The sequence below is a fragment of the Chamaea fasciata genome, unplaced genomic scaffold (genome assembly GCF_029207755.1).
Source record: "Chamaea fasciata isolate MVZ Bird 193981 ecotype frontalis unplaced genomic scaffold, bChaFas1.0.hap1 SCAF_46, whole genome shotgun sequence".
NCBI classification, from domain to species: Eukaryota; Metazoa; Chordata; class Aves; order Passeriformes; family Sylviidae; genus Chamaea; species Chamaea fasciata.
Genome location: NW_027094131.1, coordinates 1,310,069 through 1,328,432, shown reverse-complemented (window position 1 = coordinate 1,328,432; position 18,364 = coordinate 1,310,069). Strand labels below are relative to the sequence as shown.

Genomic DNA, 18,364 nt, shown 5'->3' with positions numbered 1-18,364 from the left:
GAAATTTATTTTTCAGTTTTATAATAACATTTTTCTATATTTTATTACCTAATTTTTATATTGACATTAAAAAATCAATATATTTTTAGGAACAAAAAAAGCTATTGGTCATTGGTTCTAAGTAACACACTTCCCTTCATGAATTGCTTGACCACTACTGGCAATTGATTTCTTCTTCTTCATGCTGATTTGCTCTGTTTTTAGTCCTTTTGTCATCTTCTTTAGCATTTTCTCAGACAGGGTAAAAGGGGCCACTTTGGGGTTCATGGAGACATTTCTGGGGCACATTTGGGGCAGGGAATTTGGAGAGAACTTGAGGGTCTGGAGGACACATTTGGGAACCGGGTGGACACTTGGAGGGGCACTTAGGGATTCTGTCGGACAATTCGGGGTCCAGGGGGGCACTTGGAGGTCAGGGAGGGGAATCCGGGGCCCTTCGGGGTCCGGGCGGGCACCTGGGGGGCTCTGAGGGGACTCTCTGTGGCGCGGGGGATGATGGGAGTTGTAGGCGCGGGTAGAACAGGGTTGAACGGCGCCGCGGAGCATCACGGGAGGTGGAGGCGCAGCTCCAATGGGTGTCGGCGGGGCGCGGGGCATGATGGGAGATGGAGTCACGGCTGGAGTAGCGCTCCGAGTGCGCCGCGGAGCATGCTGGGAGCTGTAGTCCCGGAAGTGGCTCGAACGGGGCGTCTGGGGCTCCGGGAAGGCGCTTTGGGGACACTTTTGTGTCCGAGCCGGGGTTTGAGGTCCTCGGGGGGAACGTGTACGGCTCGGGAGCACTTGCGGGGAGCTTGGGGAGCTGTAACCGAGCTCTCTAGGGCGCGGGGCGGGGCAGGAGTTTTTAGGCGCAGAACCGTGTTCCGAGGGGCTCCGAGGCCAGGGGGGATGATTGGAGATGAATCCCTGAAGTCGCTCTAAGGGGAATCTGTGGGGTCGGAGCGTTCAAGGGATCCGGGGACGCTTTGGGGGCGGGCGAATGGGCGCTGAGGGAACAGTTGGGGATCCTGGAGGGGCTAGGGCTCACTTGTTCACTTCAACGTGTTTATTTACTTATGAAACATACGTATTGTATTTAAAACTTAATATTCCATAGGTATGGGTTCTATAGGCGTAGATATCAATTAGCCTAAGTGCAAAACCTAATATTCCATGTAAGAATGATGTTCTCTACTGTTAAAAGCAAAATTAACCAAAACAAACAAAAAGGAGAGGGTTAACCATTAATGAGAAAGGAACAGAAAAGGTTGTTATGCCACTGTAAACTTTCACTCTGAGTCTACATTTCAAATAATACAGGTGACCCATCTGAAGGAGGATTTCTCCTCAGGGGAAATGTCTTTCTAAAAGTTTCCTTTGTTGCAAGGAGCTGCCTCTGTGCCAGGAGCCCGGCCCAGCTCAGCAGCACAGAAACAGCACAAGGACTTGAATGACCCTCCCGTGGATTTGGTGTTTCCATTCAACTCAGTCCCTGAAAGAGTGTTCCAAAAACTTCTCAAGAACTCAAAGGTAAATTAAAACACTGAAGTTTTTTGCAGTTTTAATGAGAAACACAGAGAGACCCAATGGAGAAAGTGTCCCCAGGTTCCATCACTGCAGGCACTGATGACAGGTGGGGACAGACAAGGCAAAGGTGTCTCTGGTGCTGAGCAAACCTGGATGTGTTCCATGAATCCAAAAGGCCAAGGCCTGAGCCCCGGCCCCTGGCAGGGCAGGGATCTGTGGGGCAGGGATCTGTGGGGCAGGGATCTGTGGGGCTGGGATCTGTGGGTCCGGGATCTGTGGGGTAGGGATCTGTGGGGCAGGGATCTGTGGGTCTGGGATCTGTGGGTCCGGGCTCTGTGGGTCAGGGCTCAGCCGTGGGTCACAGATCCGTGGGTCAGGGCTCTGTGGGTCAGGGCTCTGTGGGTCAGGGCTCAGCCGTGAGTCACAGATCCGTGGGTCAGGGCTCAGCCGTGGGTCACAGATCCGTGGGTCAGGGCTCAGCCGTGGGTCACAGATCCGTGGGTCAGGGCTCAGCCGTGGGGCTCACCGTGGCAGGGGTTGCTCAGGAGGTCACTCGGGGGGCGCCGGATCCTGTGGGGCGGCTCCAGCGGCTCCTGTGAGGCAGAGACGGGAGCGGGACAATCTGTGGGGCAGGAGCCATCTGGGGGGCGGGGATGGGATCTGTGGGGCGGGGTTTGGGATTCGGGATCTATGGGGCAGCAGGGGCATCCCTCAAAATTCCCACAAAAATCCCCAAATTTCCCAAAAACTCCAAATTTCCCCCCCCCAAAAAAATTCCAATTTTTTTCCTCGAAAAAATTCCCAAAATTTTCCCCCAGAATTCCCAAAATTTCCCAATTTTTCCCCATTTTTCCCAATTTTTTTCCCAAGTTTTCCCCATTTTTCCCAATTTTTTCCCAATTTCCCCCTATTTTTCTCAATTTTTCCCAATTTTTTTTAATATTCCAAAAGTTTCCCACAGAATCCTCAAAAAATTCCCCCAAAATTCCCCCAAATTTTCCACAAAAATTCCCAAATCTTTCAAATCCCCCCAAATGTTCTCAATTTTTTTCCCAATTTTCCCAAATTTTGGGGGTTTTCCCCCAAATTTTCCCCAAAAATCCCCCTAAAAACGACCCCAAACCATCAAAAAATCCCAAAATTTTCCCGCAAAATCCCTTAAAAATTCCCCCCAAAATCCCCAAATTCCCAATTTTCACCCCAAATCTCCCAAAATTTCCCCAAAATTCTCCCAGATTTCCCAAATCCTCTATTTCCCCCCCAGAATTCCCCCCAAAACGACCCCAAAAATCCCAAATTTCCCCCAAATTCTCAAATTTTCACCCCAAATTTCCGCAAATTTCGGGGTTTTCCCCCAAAAACTTTCCGACCTCGAGGGCCACCAGTGGGTGCTCTGCGGAGAGAGAATTTGGCGGATTTTGGGAAAATTTGGGGGAATTTTGGGGAGTTTTGAAGGAATTTTGGGAGAATTTTGAGGATTTGGGGTCATTTTGGGGCAAATTTGGGGGAATTTTTTGGGAAATTTGGGAGAATTTGGGGGAAATTTCGGGTAATTTGGCAAAAATTGGGGGAATTTTGGGGATTTTGGGAAAATTCAGGGGATTTTGGGGAAATTTTGGGGGATTTTGGGAGGAATTTGGGAAAAAAAATTGGGACTTTTTTGAGGAAATTTGGGGTTTTTTTCTGGAAATTTCGGGGTTATTTGGGGGAATTTTGGGAAAATTTGGGAATTTTAGGGGGAAATTCGGGGGATTTGGAGGAATTCAAAGAAGGAATGGTGAAATCCTGGGAATTTTTGGACCGTTTTGGGTCATATCGGGGGAAATTTTGGGTGATTTGGGAGGGAAATTTTGGGAATTTGGGGGGATTTTTGCGATTTTTGAAGACATTTTGGGATTTTTTTTAGGTTTTGGTGAAATTTGGGAGAATTTGGAGGATTTTTGAAAAAATTTTGATAATTTTGGGGAATTTGGGGGGATTTTTGACAAAATTTTGGGAAATTTTTTTGGATTTTGGTAAAATTTGGGGAATTTTTGAGGAAATTTTGGGAATTTTTGTGGGCTGTTTTTGGGGGGAATTTCGGGAGAATTTTGGTCGATTTTGGGGGGATTTGGGGACAATTTTGGGGGAGATATTTGTGGAATTTTGAAGAATTTTGGGGGATTTTTGAAGAAATTTTGGGAATTTTGGGGGGGATTTTGGTAAAATTTGGGGATTATTTGGGACTTTTGAGGAAATTTTGGGAATTTTTTTAGATTTTTTGGGAAATTTGAGGGGAATTTTGGGGATTTTTGGGGAAATTTGGGGCGGATTTTTTGGGGGGGAAATTCGGGACAATTTTGGGGTCATTTGGGGCCTCGGTGTATCCCATCGTGCCCCGCGCCGAATTACGCCTCGGTGTATCCCGTCATGCCCTGCGGCGCCACTTTGCGCCTCGGTGTATCCCGTCATGCCCTGCGGTGCTTTGCGCCTCGGTGTATCCCGTCATGCCCTGCGGCGCTTTGCACATCGGTGTATCCCGTCATGCCCTGCGGCGCTTTGCGCCTCGGTGTATCCCGTCATGCCCTGCGGCGCTCTTTGCCTCGGTTTATCCCATCATTCCCCCGGCGCCGCTTTGCGCCTCGGTGTACAATTGATGTCACCCGCATTTATTTCGCCTCTCATTTGCATAAATTTACATAAGGCTGGTGTGTCAGTGAGGTGGGCGGGGTCAGAGCCACGCCCAGGCCCCTCCCAGTACAAGCCAGTAACTCCCAGTCCCCGTGGTCAGTGACGTCATTCGCGTTTATTTGTGCTCTCATGTACATAAATTTGCATATCGGCGCGGTGGGCAGGGTCAGAGCCGCGTTGGCCCCTCCCACTCCCTCCCAGTACAACCCAGTAACCCCCAGGCCCCGCCCAGTTTGTCCCACCCTTGTCGCTCCATATAAGGGAAGGGGGCGTGGCCTGATGAAGGGCGTGGTCGGTTCACCTGTGGGGGGAGGGGCAAAGGTTACACCACGCCCAGAAACCCCAAAACCAGTTTAAACCAGTTTAAACCAGTAACCCCCAAACCCACTCCCAGTCCATCCCAGTATAAACCAGTGACCCCAAACCCACTCCCAGTCCATCCCAGTATAAACCAGTGACCCCAAACCCACTCCCAGTTCATCCTAGTATAAACCAGTAACCCCCAAACCCACTCCCAGTTCATCCCAGTATAAACCAGTGACCCCAAACCCACTCCCAGTCCATCCCAGTATAAACCAGTGATCCCAAACCCACTCCCAGTCCATCCCAGTATAAACCAGTGACCCCAAACCCACTCCCAATCCATCCCAGTATAAACCAGTGACCCCCAGTCCCCGTCCCAGTGCCCTCACCTGTCCGTACTGGTTTGGGATCTCTCGACGCTCGGCGGCCTCCAGGGAGCGGCTCAGCACCAGGGCCCGGCGCTGGGGGATACTGGGAGTTACTGGTTTATACTGGTTTGTACTGGTTTGTACTGGGTTATACTGGTTTGTACTGGTTTGGGGGTTTTCCTTACTGGTTTGTACTGGGACAGGGTTTAGGGGTCACTGGGATGAAGTGGGATGAACTGGGAAGGGATTTGAGGTGACTGGTTTGTACTGGTTTATACTGGTTTGGGGTTTTTCTTTACTGGTTTGTACTGGTTTGTACTGGGAAGGGGTTTGGAGGTTTTTTGGGATTTTTGGGGAGAATTTTGGGGATTTTGGGGCATCAAAAATCCCAATTTTCAGTCGGAATTTTGGGTGAATTTGGGGGATTTGGGGGCTTTAAAAATCCAAATTTTTAGTGGGAATTTTGGGGTGAATTTTGGGGGTTTTGGGACTTCAAAAATTCCAATTTTTGGGTGAATTTTGGGGATTTTGGGGCTCCTAAAACTTCCAATTTTTAGTGGGAATTTTGGGGTCATTTTTGGGGATTTGGGGGCTCCAAAAATCTCAATTTTAGTGAGAATTTTGGGGGATTTTGGGTGGGAATTTTGGGATGAATTTAGGTAATTTTGGGACTTCAAAAATCCCATTTTTCAATCAGAACTTTGGGGTAATTTTTTTGAATTTTGGGGCTCTGAAATCCTGATTTTTGGGGCGAATTTTTGGGCCAGTTTTTGAGATTTTGGGGCTCTGAAATCCCCATTTTTAATGGGAATTTTTGGGATCATTTTTGGGGCATTTTAGGTGAATTTTGGGGGATTTTGGGGCTCTAAAAGTTCCAATTTTTAGTGGGAATTTTGGGGTGAATTTAGGGGATTTTGGGTGGAAATTTTGGGGTGAATTTAGGGGATTTTGGGACTTTAAAAATTCCAATTTTTGGGTGAATTTTGGGGATTTTTGGGGCTCTAAAAATCCCAATTTTTAGTGGGAATTTTGGGGTTTTTTGAGGGATTTTAGGTGGGAATTTTGGGGGGAATTTTGGGGATTTTGGGGCTTTAAAAATTCCCACTTTCAGCAGGAAATTTTGGGGTGAATTTTGGGGATTTTTGGGCTCTAAAAAATCTCAATTTTAGTGGGAATTTTGGGTGGGAATTTTGGGGTGAATTTGAGGGATTTTGGGGCTTAAAAAATCTCAGTTTTCAGTCGAGATTTTGGGGTCATTTTTGGGGATTTTGGGGCTCTGAAATCTCGATTTTTAGTGGGAATTTTTTGGGGTCATTTTTGGGGCATTTTGGGTGAATTTTGGGGGATTTTGGGGCTCTAAAAGTTCCTATTTTCTATTCCTATTCCTATTCCTCTTGGGTCTCACACTGCCGTCTTCGGCTCGTCTGCCGTGCCCTCAGCGCTACAACAACGCTGCTACCTAGAGCCGCCGCTTTGCCTGACTTAACGTCTGTGCTGCGGCAGTCCCTTGGGGTGTTGGATTAACATTTTCGGCTGCAGCAGTCTCATTGCAGTTTGGGTCTTTTCTGGACGGTAGCAACAGACTCCCTTGCACTCCTGTGCAGGGCTCGTTGCTGTACCTTCTAGACAGATCTGTAATGCATACATGTTGAAGAAACACACTGTCTTCCGTATGAAGTGCCAGGAGTTAAAATGAGTCCGTGAGAGATGGAAACCTTTAGAATTCACTAACTCAATTTCTCAAAGCATTTGTGACCATGTTGGGCTTTGCGTGGTGACCACGAGCACATGAAAGTGTATAGCAGTTTCAGAACATCATGTATACTTGCCTAATTTTTGTTCTACAGACTGAACCATCCCAATGTGGTGGCTGCCCTCGATGTCCCTGACGGGATGCAGAAGCTCGCACCAAATGACTTGCCATTGTTGGCCATGGAGTACTGCCAAGGTGGAGACCTCCGCAAGGTGGGGTCCCTAGGATGGTAACCTCGGAATGGATCACCTTCTGATCTGATCCTAGGTTTTCTACTGAAGTTTTCCCTTCAAACCTTTGCTTTCATACCCTGATGTTTCCTATTTCTAGTCATGGCATCAACAAGTGTTGGTGGCTTGGTCCTTGGTATTACGTTCAGCTTTTGAAGACTTAAGTGCTTTGTATTTTTTTAGGTGCAAGTGACACTGTGAGGAGTTTGCACACAGAGAATGAGGGCAAGTGTAGGGGACGTGCGACAGTATTTGAGTATGGCCAAGACCATTGTGGGGTAGGTGCATCTGTAGGCTGTACCCTTCCTGAAAGTGATGAACTCTTGTCTGTCATAGGAAGAGATAACACATGGTAGTTCTAATCCTAAGGCTTTTCTGACCTTGTCTATAATCTGCCCATAGCTGAAACACAGACCTTAGGCCTCAGATGGGAGTTGATACTGTCAGGCAAAGAGGGATGGAACAAATAGGAGGATGAAAACGGGATGACAGTGACTTCTTTCATCTTCTTTCCCATGCAATTAAACCAAGGCACAAAGCTGTAATTGCTGCTACCGCAGGTCACAGTCCATAGAGTTTTGTGCTTCTGGAGAATTTAATTGCTGTTGCTGAAACTTCTTGCATCCCTGAGAATTTGTGGAACTCTGGAGTTCACTCGGGATAGAGAAGGGAAAGACTACATTCTGTGTTCCTTACTTGCAGTACCTGAACCAGCTGGAGAATTGCTGTGGCTTGCGGGAAGAAGCTATTCTTATCTTGTTATCTGACATTGGTAAGTGGTGGCAGTACCTTCAGTTGTCTGAACTATGGAAACCCTTTTAGTCCTGAGTCCACTCTCCAAATATACAGTAGTGACCTTAGTGACTCCATTTCAGACTGACCTTTTATGATCTTGATCATCTCCCAAAAGTGTTGGGAGTCTGGGGAGGTTCTTGCCTACTGGAAGCTAGCCAGCATTACTACAGTTTACAGGAAGGATGTGAGGGAACATCCAGAGAGAGAACTCAATTTGTGTCCAGAGTTCTATGGTGCTGACTTTACCCCTTACACTCAGTGTTTCGTTGTATGTTTGATTGTACAAGGTCTGATGTGAAAGCCATGCTTATTACTAGATAGAATAGATGAATCCTTACTGAGCTCATGCTAGGTACTGTTACTTAGCTCTAACAACTGGCTTTTTCTGTCTCAGCTTCTGCTCTCAGATACCTTCATGAGTACAGGATCATCCATAGAGACTTGAAGCCAGAGAACATTGTGCTGCAGCAAGGAGAGCAAAGGGTAAGCAGGAAGCAGTCGTCTCTACCTGCACAGACAAGTAAACTTACAAGGAACCTGCATGTGCTTCATGCAGTTACATGGTCCCTCTGCAAGAGCACTCAGCCCAGGATAACACCTGTCTCAGGTCACTGTCACATAGTATTCTGTGTGCAGCTGAGGTGAGACGTTGTATTAGACGTCTGTTAACACCTGACATTTTGACTTTCAACTATTAAGGAAAGAAGCAGACTGTCCTGATTGACCAAAGATCGGAAGGAGCTAGAGGCGTAACTGCTAAGTGTGCTCCAACACCTTCAAATTCATTGTGGTTTTAGAAATCTACAGTAGCCTCCCATTTCTGCTTCTATCTCTTCACTGGCACCTTTCCTGCATAGCTTTGAAGAGCCAGACCTTTTCTTTCTGCTGTATGATGTGCTTTTAACAGGACTTCAGTCTGGCATTCTTATTCTCTGTTGTGTGTTTCAGTTAATACACAAAATCATTGACCTTGGTTATGCTAAGGAGTTGGATCAGGGGAGCCTGTGCACATCCTTTGTTGGGACTCTGCAGTACTTGGTAAGAAAGGAATTCAGCTAGAAGAGCAGCTACTGCTTTCTAGTGGGATAGAATTAACTGTTACCGAGCTTTGGGCTGGGATTAGGTACTTGCACGGTATGGGGTGCATTTGTGGTGCTGAAGCTAGCAAAGGTGACTGCTTTTTTGCTGACACTGGGTTTTGCTGAGACTGGGTTTTGTGCTACCTGCATCTGTTATAAATAAGCAGGAGTGCCAGTAACCTATGCTACTCACTCCAGGAGGTTCTTAAAGCCCGTGAGAGGCAGCGTTCAGTAATGTCTTTAATTATTTGTACAAATGTTCATGAGATGTTAAGGCACAGAGAAAGCTGAGAGCTTTCTGGCCAAAGCCATCTGGCTTTGTCTCACGCGTGTAAACTGTATCAGGCTGCAGAGCTGCTGGAACAGCAGAAGTATAGGGTGACAGTGGATTCCTGGAGCTTTGGCACGCTTGCCTTTGAGTGCATTACAGGCTTCCGACCATTCCTACCCAACTGGCAGCCAGTGCAATGGTGAGTGAACCGTGGCTGGGTGGTAAGTGGGCATGATGTGACTTTCCTGTTTACAGGAAGCAGAAGTGTGGTCCCTTGATTCTGAGGATAATATCCCTATGTTTCTTGCCCTTTTGGAAAGTGACCCCTTTCACAGGGGCTTGACTCACCTGAGCAAGTTCAGCATTCCTGATCCTTGCTCTATGGGATAAGGGCTGACTCCCGCAGGGCAGGTAACAGAAACCAAAGTGGCATCTGTATTATATGTCAAGAGTAGCTTTTAAGAGCCTACTAGCATGCAGGCTGGGAAAGGCGGGCAATTTTTTCACCATTGTACTCGCTCACATTAGGCATGCAAAAGTGCGTCAGAAGAGTGAGCTGGATATTGTTGTTTCAGAAGACTTATCCGGAGAAGTCAAGTTTTCTAGCAGTTTGCCCTGCCCCAACAATCTAAACAGGTGAGTACTAGAAATTGCTGTGCTGAGATAAACTGATTCTTCTGCAAAAGGACCAAGTTTGTGTTGTATGCCTTACTGTGTTAATCTGTGAATACATTGAGTGCGTGACACAGGCAGTACTACTGTCGCTTGTCAGACTTGTGTAGTCTTGGTTTCTGCCTTCTAAATGCTGCGTTTGTGATGGGGAGAGGTGGAGTGCTGGAGGGAGAAGGAGGGGGGCAGTTTTGTCAGTCCTCCCACACAGAACAAGCCGTATCGTTACTGCCACTGCACTTTTACCTTTTCTGATCTGGTTTTTGTTGCTCAGTGTTTTGTCTGGGAGGCTGGAGAAATGGCCGCAACTCATGTTAATGTGGCACCCACGTCAGAGAGGTACAGATCCTACCTATGGACCCAATGGGTGTTTCAAAGCATTGGATGACATTTTGAACTTGAAGGTAAGCAATATGTCTGTATTAGCCTAAAAAGTTTTCCAGAGAGCAGTTTCCTGAGCCTCTGAATCATAGACTTCGGAGGAAGAGTGAGGCAGAAACTCATAGAACTGTCTCCTGACCGTTAGTGACAGGTGCTTTCCTCTTGCTTCTTTGAGGACAAATACTCCCTGAGCTTGTTGGGAGTAGTGAAGAGCTTCTGTGCATGCTTGGTTCCATATTCTGAGAGAGGATTCTACAGGTATTTCACTGCCATGTGGCCTCTCTTCCACTGGATGGAGGACAAGAACTTTGCCATAATGTTAGGAAGTAGCTGTAAAGTGACTTCTTGATTCTGCCAAGTGCTTTGAACAGTTTCTTGGTGGTCATTTTTTCGGTCCCTCAATCTCTGCTCTAAGATGACCAATGTATCTTCAGCCTTTCTCATGCCATGCTACTCTTCTGGTAGTTGCTTCACGTTTTGAACATGGTTACGGGAACTGTGCACACCTACCCTGTGACAGAGGAAGAGACTCTGCAGAGTGTGAAGGCCAGGATTCAGTCAGATACAGGAATTCCAGAACAGGACCAGGAACTAGTGCAGGAAGCAGGACTTGAATTGTTTTCTCAGAAGTTGGTCACTAAACATACAGCTGATGGCAAGGTGAGTCTCGGTATTCCCTTTCTTAAGTTTGAGTGAATCAGAAGTCACTGCACTCGCTTTGGGATCAGAGCACTCCCTGCTGTTGTGGCATGCTTTTGTCATGGTAACCTCACAGACCTAACAGCCACTGTAGCGTAGGCAGCCTGTTGCCTTTGGTGCTCTGTGTTTGGTTGAGGAGGACTCTTCTGTTTGTGGTGTTGCCAAGGCTTTCTCTTCCCAAGAAAACCTGGTTGGGTCTTTTGTCTTCTGCAGGTGAATGATACTGCAGCAGCAGACACAGACCTTCTCTTCCTCTTTGATAACAAGAAAGTTTCCTGAGGCTCAGGTGATATGATATGATATGGAGTGGCATCAGCACAGGCTCTATCCACTTTGAATAAACTAGGTTGCTGGCTGGCAAAGCAAACTAATGCTACTTCTTTAGCGCTTTCTAATTTGTTGCTTGATGTTGATTCAGTTCGCCATGCGACCTTGCAAAACAGAGCCGCTATCTATTTTTTTATTGCTTGCTCAAGGACATGGATGTGAGGAATTTGACGGAATGTGTTGTATGAACTTTTCTGATCACTCCATGTCAATTCATACCCAAATAGCTAAGTTGCAAGAACTCACTAGTCATTTGCAGCAAGACAAAGGCTTGGCTTTAACAGATTGGCTACGATCTTTCAGGCTAGGGCCTTGGATAACCTCCCTACTGCAACATGTAATCAATATTGTGATTGTTATTTTACTGCTTGTCCTTTTTGTACCTTGCTTTTTTCGCTGCTTGCAACAGATGATGTATCGTGTAGCAGAAACAGTAACTACTCGACACCCTGCGTTTGTTACACAAATTAAAAAAGAGTGAATTGTTGAAGAATGGTTAGCAGAGCAAAGCCATGGATCATTGGAGGCCTTATGGCCCGATACCAAGTGCTAGCAGCCTACGCGCTGCTGAGACAAGCTGTCCTTGGGACAGCAGTAAGCACGGACACAGGCCAAAGATAAAAGAACTTGTGGTTAATAGAGCGTAGCAGTAAGCACGTATACAAAGTTTTCAGCATGCCAAGAGGAGGAACCTTCTCACGCTTGATATAGACAATCAAGTATAGATGAGTAGTGTATGCTAACCAACTATAATTTGACAAGTATGCTGAACGCTTCGGGCAAAAGTATAAGAACGGATGTTATGAGCAATAAAGTTGAACAATGCTTTACCAATCATATTCATTGATTGCATTCTTCCCTCGCCGAAATCCTCCGCAGTGCAGCACATCCTGCGTAGGAGACGGTCCTGGTGTCCCAGAGGGAATTGTGCATGGCTTTGCGGACAGTGGTGCAGATGGAGCCCAGGTCGCTGAGGGCCAGGTTGAGCAGGAAGAAGAACATGGGGCTGTGCAGGTGGTGGCCGCAGGCTACGGCGCTGGTGACCAGGCCGTGGCCCAGGAGCGCAGCCAGGGAGATGCCCAGGAAGAGGCAGAAGTGCAGGAGCTGCAGCTGCCGCGTGTCTGCCAACGCCAGCGGGAGGAAGTGGCTGATGGAGCTGCTGTTGGACATTTGCTGTGGCTGCATATGGGGACATGTTCATGGATAAAGGACAGTGACAAGTCAGGACTGGCTGCTTTGAGCCAAACCCGTGCCATTCCCTGTAGCCTGTCCTGCTGGTGTTGGTGTCTTTGGGGCGGACCCTGACTGCCGACACAACAGCAACACATTCGCTTAAGAGCTGGCCTAGGTCAGTGCAAAAGATGGCGGCCAGGGCTGAGGGAGCCACACACAAGATGGCGGCCAGGGCTGGAGAACCACACACAAGATGGCGGCTGGGGCCGGGCTGCCAGGGCGGCTGATCTCACTAGGAGGCGCAGCCTCAGCCCTCTGGCTGCCATCCTGTGTGGGGCAGGCTGAGCCCCCCTGCAGTGTCTGTTGGAATGGACATTAACGGACACCCGGGAAAAGGACACGGTCTGGCACCTTTGCTCTGTGCACACAAACACAGACCAGCCAGTTTGGAACGCCAACTGGCAGTACTTTGATGTCAAGGCAATTCAAATAGGGGAAAATAGAACGAAACTCCAGGCATTGAACGTTTTAAAATAAAAACTTCTTCTTTTTTTTTTTTTTTTTTTTTTTTTTTTTGAAGGAGGGCTAAAAGCACTTCTTGTGCACATGGACTCCAATTAGCATCAAGCAGCATCACAAGTGGTTTCGTCCAGGCAGGAGTCACAGTGAGTGTGAGGTGATGAAAACGGAGATGGGATCTGCTTGAGGCGGATGGTGCAGCGGCTGCTCACCTGCGACGTGTATCCCTCAGGGTACCCATTTCTTTAGAACACTATGAAGACTAGAGGGAATTGAAAGTCCACTGCAGTTTAGGTTGTTCTTCACGAGATTGTTCAAGTCGAGCACAGCCATTCTGTTCAGCAGACACACGGGCAGGGGCTTCTTGGAGCGCTGCTCTGGCACCCATTCTTTGGAGGAGGGGATTGCAGGAAAGAAGAAAAGAAGCTCATCAACTACTGAAGAGAAAGAGTCACTGACAGGAAGCAGTGGGTTAAGAAATGTGAGGGGAAAAAAGGCAGAAAACATGAGGTGACAAGTGTGAGAAATGGGAGTGGAAAAAGGAGGGAAGTGTGAGGGAGGAAAAGGGAAGGAAACCTGAGTGGGAAAGGCTGAGAAAACTGAGGGGAAAATGGTGAAGACGTGAGTGAAAATAGGAGAGGAAGGTGAGAGGAGGAAAAGGCAGGACATATGACGGGAAAATTCTAAGAAACATAATCAGGGAAGGCTGAAAAACATAGAGGAAAAAGTGGAGGGAAATGTGAGGGGAAGAGAGTGAGAAAATTACTGGCAGAGAGAGAGAAACAGGCAGCAAATGTGAGGGGAACATTGTGAGAATCCTGAGGGGAAAAGAGGGAGAAACCGAAGGGCAGAAAAAGGCAGAAAACATTAGGGGGAAAAAAAGGGTGGGAAGTTGGATGGGAAAAGTGACAGAAAACAGGAGTGAAAAAAGGGCACAAAATGCTAGAGGAAAAGTATTAGGAACATGAGGGGGAAAGAAGGATGAACGTGAGGGGAAAAGTGGGAGAAATGGGAGAGGGAAAGCCTGGGAAACACGAGGGCAAAAGTGAGAAACATGAGGAGACAACTTGGAGAAAAATGACTGAGGAAAGGAGAAAAGCATGAGGGGAGAAAAGGGCAGGATAAGTGAGGGGGAAATTGTGAGAATCGTGAGAGAACAAAAAAGCAGGAAAAAGCGGGAAGCTGGGGAAGTGTGAGAGGCAAAGTGTGAGGAAAGGGAGCTGAAAAGGGTGGGGAAAAGAAGTAAAACTTGGGCGGCAAACATGACAGGAAAACTGTGAGACTCGAGAGGGGGAAGGAGTGGAAATGTGAGAGGGAAAAGAACAGGAAAGGTGAAGGGAGAAAAGGAGCGAAGGCAGTATTGGCATGACAGCTGAAATGATTCCTAACACATTCCCCCATGCATTTGCCCATTTATTGCACTAGCCCAGGGCTTCTCTGTATGTCCGTCTCCCCCTGTGCCTTGATTCCTGTTCGGAAGCAGCAGAAGTGCAGGATGTGCCCACCAGCAGGAGCTGCTCCAGGCTTGGAAGGGGCCAGGTGGTGCTGATTTCCAGAGGCTTCTGTGTCCCAGGTGAGGCCAGGGCAGGAGTGGGTTGAAAGGTGCTGCTGCTGCTCCTCTGTGCCAGAGAGCCCTGGCTGGGCAGGGCACGGCGCCCACTGCACTGCGGGCTCCTTCTCCTGCCACAGCTGGGCACACCTGGCAACAAATCATGACGACTTGTGGGGAAACCAAGGGCTTTGTGGAGGCTGCATTGCTCTGCACACACCCGGGCCACCTGCAGCACAGAGCTTTGGCCCCCAGAAATGTAAACCCGAGGGGAAAAGCTGGAAAAGGTTTCATTTTCACCTTTCAATAGAAGCGACTAAAATCAAAGTTACCAAGAAGGGCTCCGATCCCTGGTGCCAGCTCGGTGTGAGAAAGGAGACATGACTTTATTTCAGTGCTGGGTGCGTGGGGAATCACTTTCCTAACACGTGCTCAGCCAGAAATCTCACCTACTCATTTGTAACCATGGAAACAAGACCTACTCATTACTGTGCTGAAACTCACAGGTTAAACATTCCCTCAAATTAGTTGACATATTTAAATCGCTTCTCAGAAGTTACTGACAGGAGAGTAGGGCTCTCTTGAGAGTCTCTGGTGGTCATTTGGGGAACATCCCATTCCTGCAATTCTCCTCTGATGCCCAAGAGCCTCCTACAACCACTCTTTTCCCCTTGAATTCATTCCAGCTACATTCTTAGGAAGACTACTCTATTCTCAAGGCTAAGGTAGCCACTTCCACACATCAATCACTGCACTGGGGGAATAGAGGGTTCAACACTGTTAATGGGAAGGGAATCCACGATTTGTTGCAGTTCAACATTTTCTCAACACTTTCTTTCTCTGGGAATTGCTCACAAGCATTTCCTCAATGCACCTTGAAATAGTTTTTGCTGACTGAAGCCAAATTGTATCTTTCCTTCAGCAATTCAGAAAGAAAAACACAAATTGCTGACTGAAACCTTTCTACTCCCAAATCTGTTCACTGCTCAAGCACAAGCCTCAGGCTCATACCCGATTCCCTCAGTGAGATAGGAGGTAATATTTTGCTTCAGCTGAAGGGATATTAGAAGAAAGAAGGAAAGTTGTTGGTTCTAGGTGTTGTTATTTAGGGTTTGGATTTGTTCTAGTTGATTTGTTGGGTGTTGCTGTGAGCTGGGAGAGGGGCCAGCGTGAAGACCAGACCAAAAGGGAAGTAGGGTAAGAGGGGAGGGGACAGAAAACGAGGCGGTGGGGACAGAATACAAGTTTCCTATTTCCCGGCCAAAGGGAAAGGGGACACGGTTCGCCCTGGGCTGGGAAAGGCAATAAAAAGCAGCATTTTCTGTGTGTGTGTTGTGTGTGTGTTTGGCTCTTGGGAGAGGGAGATACACACCCAGCTCAGGTGAATCCTTCCTCAGAAACAGTTCTCTTTGGCTTTGAGGACTTTTTCCCCATTTAATTTCATCTAAGAGTTGGCTCCTTTCTAACACCCCTCTCCCAGCAGCTCAGGGCTGCATTGCACAGTGCTTGCTGTGTGCCAGAGAGCTCAAAGCAGGCTGGCCTGGCGCCCCGGAATATTTCTGCAGAACACTCCGCATTTCACCCCTTTGCTCTGGCTCAGTGCACAACTCCAGCACTGCAGGCGCTTCCTCCCAGAGCCGTGTGAGGCCCCGGCTCCTGCAGATGTGACCTGACAAGCTGTCCCTGCCTGCCGCTGGCCTCGGTTCCCCCGGCAGAAGCGCCGTGCCTGAAGGAGGCTGCCCTGTGCCGGAGCCTGCGGAGCAGCCCGGCTCCCTCCCCTGTGCCCAGAGCGCTGCACACACTGCTCGCCTTGGCCAGGAGTTAGAGGGCAGCCGGCACAAGGGTGGCAATCCTCAGCCAGGCCTGCAGCCCTCGGCTGTGGTTTGCCTTTCTCTGCTCCTGTGCACGCTCCGGACGGCCGATGCCACCGGTCTGTGCTGTGCCCAGCACGGCCACGCTTCCCCTCGGGAGCAGCCGGCTGCCAGCTGGGCTCTGAGAGCGCAGGATTCGCCCGGGGCCCCCAAGAGGCACCCAGGGCCGGGCTGCTGCCTCTTGCAGCTCCAAGGGCCTCCTTGCAGCTGCCTCTGCCCCGGCTCAGGCTGCTCCGGGCTCTGCCAGGGCTCTGCTGGGGCTCCAGCCTGGGCAAGGCGGGGCCTGGGCTCACCCTGCAGCCGCTGACAGCTCTGCACCAGCTCTGCGCCTTTCCCAGGAGCCTCCCTGATCTTTCTGCTGTCTCACTTGGGCAAAACTCTCCCCCAGACAAAGAGATTGCACTTAGGGATACAAATGCAAGTGGCAGCAACCCAAATGCTCTCGAGTCAGAGCTCAAGGCCTGCATCTGCACAGGGTATTTGGGCTGCCCCACTCGTCCTTTGGTTCTGCCTGCAAATGCCACTGCCCTTTCTGCCTCAAACACAAGTGCCACAGCTGGGTAAAACCCAGCCCCTGGGCCATATTCCAAAGGCACTGCGGTCCGGAGAGCATGACGAAAGAAGAGCCTACTCCCCCTTCAAACCGTACCAAAGAAGGCATCAATGTCACTTTCCACCTCTAAGCAAAAATGGACAGTTCAGAAGGAAATGTTGAGCATTCTCACAGGCTCAGAAGGAGGAGAATCTTCAAAATGACTTGAGGTTTCAGAAACTTTATTTACAATCCTAGGCCAAAATACTACCCTACAATCCTAGGCTAAAATCCTACTCTACAATCTACTACAATGCTGGTGATGGAAGAAAAAGTTTTTAAGTGACTGGTCCATTCCTGTCAACTCCTTCCACCTCTTAAAGGTAAGGATGAGTGGCACCAGGCTGGATGTAGGCTTGGCCGATGTTACAAATGGATGCTGCACAAAGGAAAACAAAAAAGCCAAGAATGAACCATTACTTTCCAAGCTAAGAGCCCCAAAGGCAGGGTAATCTTTTTTACAATGAAAAGGGGATTGAGTCAGAGTAGGTCTAAGGAGCAACAGTGGGACAACAGTGGCACAGCTTACTGCAAGAGCTGCTAAATGCCCCAGGCCTGGAAATATTTCAGGTCTGAGCATCCTGATCTCTTGAAAGACGCCCCTGCTCATTGCAGGGCACTTGGACCAGATGACCCTTACAGGTCCCTGCCAGCCCAGCCCAGTCTAGGATTCCTGGCTGTTCTCATTTGAACAGCACCAAGAGTGGAGGCGAGGAGGACGAGGCTCATCTGATGCCTGGCACTTCAGTGCAGGAGGAGCCCGTCCCTGGGACACTGTTTCCCCTGCAGCCCCTTGGCATTTTACCTGCAGCAGCTCCTTGGCAGACCAGCGCCGCTCCTCGTCTCTCTGCAGGCAGCAGCTCAGGAAGTCACGCAGCAAAGGGGAGAGAAGCTTGGGCTGCTGCAGCTTTGGGATCCCTTTGGTGGCTATCAGGAATCGAGCCTGGAGAAAAAGGAAAGACGAGTCTCTCAGCTGCTTCTTTCACATCTGGAACTGCTCTCCCAGATCCCATTGTTTCAGCTGCACTCTGCAGTGGCAGTTTCTGCCGCGGCACAGAGGAAGAGATGACTTTCCTGGACCAACAAAAAACCCAAAGCCTGATGCAGTCACAGCTTTTCCAGCATCCAGCAGATCTTGCCCTGGCAGCTGATTTCATTGACTGACCTCCTTAGTGGAAACTACATCAGCAAAAGCACCTTTGCTTCTCTGAGGATTCACCTGACCAGCTTGACAGGCTAGTTGGAAGAGGGACTTTGCTCTACTAACTCACTCTAGTATTTCCAAGGAGTATGACATGAAAAGCATCTCTGCAGCACTTGTTGGTCCCTTAAGCACAGCTGCTATAAAAGTCATCAAGCTTTTTCCTTGGTTCTTGAAAACAATGGTAATTAAAAGTAAAGAAAGGAAATCCCTCAGTTAAGGCAAGTTTCCCTGTGAGAAGAATGGGGGTACACTTCTCTCCAAACCACTGCTTTAGAAACTTTGTTGGGTTTGGGTTACTTTCCTTCATTTCAGGAAAGATAACAGCAGCTCTAAGATGCTTGTTTCCTGTTAGTAGGGCCATCTACATGGGCAAAAGAGCTGGAAGGACTTCTAAGCCAAAGCCCAGTG

The 18,364-nt window shown here is 48.5% G+C and overlaps 1 long non-coding RNA gene across 1 annotated transcript; it reads left to right on the top strand.

Moving 5' to 3' along the window:
- The first annotated feature begins 681 nt into the window (after positions 1-681).
- On the top strand, positions 682-6,746 carry LOC136303974 (uncharacterized). Its single transcript, XR_010724330.1, has 3 exons — positions 682-763; positions 1,364-1,506; positions 6,692-6,746. It is a non-coding gene; the product is annotated as an uncharacterized lncRNA (long non-coding RNA).
- The last annotated feature ends 11,618 nt before the right edge of the window (positions 6,747-18,364 follow it).